Source organism: Brassica oleracea, chromosome C5, assembly GCF_000695525.1.
Source record: "Brassica oleracea var. oleracea cultivar TO1000 chromosome C5, BOL, whole genome shotgun sequence".
NCBI classification, from domain to species: domain Eukaryota; kingdom Viridiplantae; phylum Streptophyta; class Magnoliopsida; order Brassicales; family Brassicaceae; genus Brassica; species Brassica oleracea.
In genome coordinates this window covers 22,384,150-22,389,568 of record NC_027752.1, presented here as the reverse complement: position 1 = coordinate 22,389,568, position 5,419 = coordinate 22,384,150, and the positions used below count along the sequence as shown (strand labels likewise).

The 5,419-nt window shown below is 32.0% G+C and overlaps 1 long non-coding RNA gene across 3 annotated transcripts; it reads right to left on the bottom strand.

Moving 5' to 3' along the window:
• Window positions 1-749: 749 nt before the first annotated feature.
• On the bottom strand, window positions 750-2,416 carry LOC106294947. 3 transcript variants are annotated; one of them, XR_001260932.1, is made up of 6 exons: window positions 2,005-2,416; window positions 1,765-1,928; window positions 1,581-1,657; window positions 1,384-1,497; window positions 1,089-1,236; window positions 750-1,009 (listed from the first exon to the last, which is right to left on the bottom strand). It is a non-coding gene; the product is annotated as an uncharacterized LOC106294947 (long non-coding RNA). The 3 variants fall into 3 exon arrangements; XR_001260933.1 differs by having other exon boundaries at window positions 1,384-1,482; XR_001260931.1 differs by having other exon boundaries at window positions 1,384-1,657.
• Between the last annotated feature and the right edge of the window lie 3,003 nt (window positions 2,417-5,419).

Here is a 5,419-nt window from a genome sequence, read left to right as displayed (position 1 = left end):
GGTCATCCTAAAATCAGAATAAACCAACGGTTAATCTAGATATGTCAATCAGGATCTTATTCTCCGCGACTAATCGGCCTTCATGCGACACAACGATCAAAAGGAGCGATAAAGCTTCTACTGCTCGCTTCCGAGAAAACGACGCTGTGCGACTCATCGACCAACCGCTCCAACTTTTCGATAGGCCTTCTATTCCCTCAAACCTTCAAACCTTCAAACCTTAGAATCCATCACGAGCCAAAAAGCACTTCGCTCACTAATGGACTGGGGGGGACTTACTGTAGAGGTTGGATTTGACCATCCCACAAGGCCCGAGGAATAGAAAGGTCTAGCCCGGATTAGGTAGAGCGACGGCTCGATCGGTCGGCTCAAGAGTCAGGTCTCTCGGCTTGACTCTTGGGTACTTTTAGTCGATCATCATCGACTGAAATACATCCAGCTCAGCGGCTGCTCGGACGCCTACGGGTTTCTTGGCCCAGCAGAGGAGGCCCACCAAGATGGCGTAGATTAGGTCAAGGACGAGGCATCAGGACGTCTATATAAAGGAAAAGGGGAGACAACGAGAGAAGGATCCGAAATCACTGACTAACACTTGGCGGCTAGATTAGGGTTTTCACCTTTACTTCATCTCACCGCTAGTTGTACTTTTCCGGTAGCTCATCGAGACACCGGGTTCCTTTCTGTCGCACTCTCTTCTTTCCTTTTGTAACCGACCGAACGTTTATATTTCCGACCATTAATAAGACGTCTTTGTTTAAACTCACATCTTATTTATTACCGTTTTCGATTAAACATGCTTCTTGTTCAACCTTTTTGTGTACCGTTGTCCCTCCACGATTTTGCACGCTACATTTTAAAACCGAACAACTTCATAAAAAAACACATCAATAACTTAAATGGCAACGCCTCTTGCGGTCCATCCGCGCGTTTACCAGCTAGAAACTCGCCCAAGTGATGCATATTGGCCCGTGCAACGAACTTGATAGCCACCTTATATGATCTCTACCTTCTACCAAAATCCATACAAAAACTTGTCAATTTTTTCAAATAGAAACAATATTACTCGAGTAAGTGAAGAAAACTCTTACCTAAGGCCATTGATGATACCGTCGTCTTCATCAAAGATCATAACAGCGAACTCTTTCCAAGTGAAAGGAAGCTATCCGACGGTGTAGAGGCTTTTCCGGCCCGAGATCAGACTCTTTGTATAGTCTCACTAACTCAACAATGATTGCTCTGTTTACATTTTTTGATGATACTTCGAGAGTTATTGTAACTTCAAGGATTAAACTAATGTTAACATAAACATTATGGACAATATTAAATAAGATAAAGTTCTTTCACAACCAGATGACTTCATCAATGGTTGTTTGAGGGATGAACCTGATCAGGAAAGGATGGTCCGTAATCTTGTACATATTTGTGCATCTTGCAACTTCAAATTTTCAGTTGTGTCTGATGCAGGGCATAACCATCAGTCTCCTACACATCAAGTGCCTGAGAGTGCATCAAGTAAAGAAAAGTAAAGTTCTACACATCAAATCGCAGTTGAGAGAAGGAAAGAGAATACAATATCTCACATTCCAACAACATTAGTGATTCTTTCAGTTGCCCGTTCTCGAATCTGTGAAGCTTCCAAGTACATATCAAGTTCTGTCTGAGTCCCGAAAAACAGTACACAAAAAGTCTGAGACTAATCCCTTCAAATGGAAATATTATTTTCAAGTTCAGTAACAGAAACAAAAAAAAAGAAACCAAACGTACCAGCATAAAAGCGAGTAAGGTTGTCTCAGAAGAGCAGAGATATAATTAAACCATCTAGAATCTTTCTAAAGACTCCCTTCGCTTATAAGATAAGTAGCTAGCAAAGGCCAGTCCGGAACATCATAACGTTTCATCACTTCACGAGCCTCACCATTCGTCCACACCTAAACCCATAAAAGGAATCTAAAGCTCATGACTTTATTGCAAGTTTAGATAAAGGTTCAACGCTTTTGAACTTACAGAATCAGCCCTGATGACGAGAGAAGGAGGAACGAAGAGAAGCTTCTCTCCTTTTCTTAGGTTCTGAGACGCGACGAGTCCTCTCTCCGATGTCGACTCTGTCGATAGCCATTTTCTGCGGCGGGAGGCCTGAAACGGAGAGCCAGCTCTGAAGATAAGGCGTTCTCGACTGAATCTATCTCGAGCCCCATGATATATGTCAGGGACATCCTCCACTTCGTTTTGTGGTCTCGCCGGCCGAAACAGAGCAGTGGATTCCGGAACGATAGAAATGCGTTGAACCATAGAAATACGCTAAAACAGGAGAGGTTAAGAGATGAGAGGAGAAATCATTAGGTTTGCAAATTGAGATTAATAAAGTAAGCGGAGACGGCGTAGTTGAAGATGGAAGAACAATAACAATGAAGCCCTAATGAACTCAAACACAAAACGCAGTGATTCGACTTAATTATCGAACCAAACATAAAGAACCCAAATCAGACCAAACGAAACCGGACAAAACGTGGGGTCCACAATCTTTAAAAGAAGGCACACGTGGACACTCTCAATAAAATTATGGGAGAAGTTACCAAAAAGAGCACGGACTATCGTAGTTGGCTTGTCGTTGTCGTTGATAGTCACTGCTCGTCTTGGTTTTCAAGATTTAGTTTTTTTCTGATTTGACTTTTACGTTCTTTTTATAGATCGAGGATGGTTCCACAGTTTATTGATTTTTTGTACTTTTCTTTTTTCTCTTTGTTCTCTCGTCTCGTTACATTTTTCATCGCTGGCTGCGTCTCCGGTGGCTCTCCACGTCGCCATATTTGCCACTCCATGTTTGGATAGTGTTTTCCTTTGTGTATGTTATGTGGGCTTGGAAGATTATTTCTTGTCTCAAACTTGAGATTTGGTTTCTTTGTGGTTAGCTTTCATTCTCCTTCGTTTATGTTGTTTTTCTTTTTTTCCTGCTTCCCTTGGTATAGGTGTGTGGAGTTAGTCTCTTGGAGCTTTGGTCTTTTCTATTCAGAGCTTTGTGATTCTTCGTTGGCAATGAGCGCCTTGTATGTGGTTGTTTGTTTGTGAGGTGTTTCTTAACTCTTACCTGGTAGTTGTGCTTTAGGCATGTGTTTTCGTGCTTCGTGGTGACTTTTATCTTTCATTGATTATTCTCCTTCTGACCCGTTTTTTTTATTATTTGGGTTGGTGCTTGATCGCGTTCATTTGTGTTCCAGACTTTTACTGAGTTAGTGTTACTATAGTATTTTGTTTTTTCTTTGTGATTTTGTAAAATTTAGGTTTAGATTATGTATCGTACTCTAGTTTTTTTAGTTTAGTTATTTTATAGTTTTTAATAGTCAAATAAATTTATAATTTGTAAATAAAATAATATAAAATATCAAAAAAAAAGTGTATGTTATTTTTTATTTATGAATAAATAAAATATTAAAAATATATTTATATTATATTTTTTTATTCATCTTCTGTTTTACTGACCAATAAAATACATTATAAAATTTCATATAATAATGGTTAGTGCGAGAAAGATTTTATGGCACAATTAGAAAGTATTAACCCAAATGTAAAAGTGTAAAAGAAGAATGACCTAAAATGTAAAAACAAAAAATATATGGGGACACATGTCATCAAACGCCTCTGTCACTTGTCATAAGAAGAGAAAAAGTTAACTTTATATATATAGATAGATATATGACTAGGAGTTAACCCGTGCTACACGCGGAGCTATTTTGATTTTCAAATTTTAACTATATAGTTTTTTTTACATTGTATTCTGAACAACAGCAAAATTCTAAATTGTATGTTTGTGTGAATATATAATTCCTTAGGAAAAAACAGAAAATTATACATTTTTCAGATATATGTTTAATATAGTTTTTCATTTCTTATATTTGTATATTTACTTTTTCTAAATTTCTTGATTTTATATCAATGATAATATTATGATATATATATTTAATGTAATATTTTTATTTTTTATATACTATATTTACTAATTACTTATTTTTTCTCATATTTTTACTTATTATAATATGTAACATTTATATCTCTTATATTGTATATTTACTTTTTTTATTCTAATATTATGATAGATGCTTAATGTAATATTTTTATTTTTTATATACTATATTTACTAATTACTTATTTTTTCTCATATTTTTACTTATTATAATATGTAACATTTATATCTCTTATATTGTATATTTACTTTTTTTATTCTAATATTATGATAGATGCTTAATGTAATATTTTTATTTCTTATACTTAATTATTGTTATCAAAAAAATATACTTAATTATTATTTATTTTACTATATATTTTTCAGATTGATGTTTAATTTAGTTTTTTCAGTTATAATATATTTTTCAAATAGATGTTGAATGTATTTTCTGTATTTCTTATTGTAATATTATAATAAATGTTTAGTGTAATATTTTTATATTGTATATTCACTTATTATTTATTTAACTATACATTTTCAGATATATGTTTAATTTGCTTTTTCCATTTTATATATTGTATATCTACTTATTCTAATTTTCTTGCTTTTATATCAAATGATAATATTATGATAAATGTTAAATGTAATATTTCTATTTATTATATCGTATATTTACTTATTATTTATTTTTCCTTATATTGTATATTTAATTATTATTGTTTAATGTAATGTTTCTATTTCTTATATTGTTTATTTACTTATTATTTATTTTCTATTTTTTAAATAATAATGCCACGTCTCATGGGAGAAGTTTTTTTCGCTGATGTGAACCTTCTATGAAACCTCAAAATATCTCTTTTATTAGTATCTATTTCTACTATTGTAGATTTACTTATTGTGTATTTTTTCTTATATAGTATATTTACTTATTCTAATATTATGATAGATGTTTAATATAATATTTATATTTTTTTGAAATTGTATATTACTTATTATTTATTTTTCTAAACATTTTCTTCCGAGAGATGTTTTATTTAGTTTTTAATTTCGTAATTGTATTTTACATTTTTTTTTGTTATATCTTTTATTTAGTTATTTTAATTTTCTTGCTTTTATATTAAATGATAATATTATTATAGAGGTTTGAAGTAATATTTATATTTCTTATATTGTATGCTTGTTTGACTTATATTGTATATTTACTTATAAAATATCTGGAAATAATAAAAAAGTAAAACTATACATTTTTCGATAGAAGTTTAATGTAGTTTTTCCATTTCTTATATTGTAGATTTACTTTTTTATTGTTTATTTACTTATCTAACTGTTTTGCTTTTAAATCAAATTGTAATATTACGATAGATGTTTAATGTAATATTTCTATTACTTAGATTATATATTTACTTATTATTTATTTTATTATATACTTTTCGATAGATGTTTAATGTATTTTTTGTATTTCTTATATTGTATATTTAC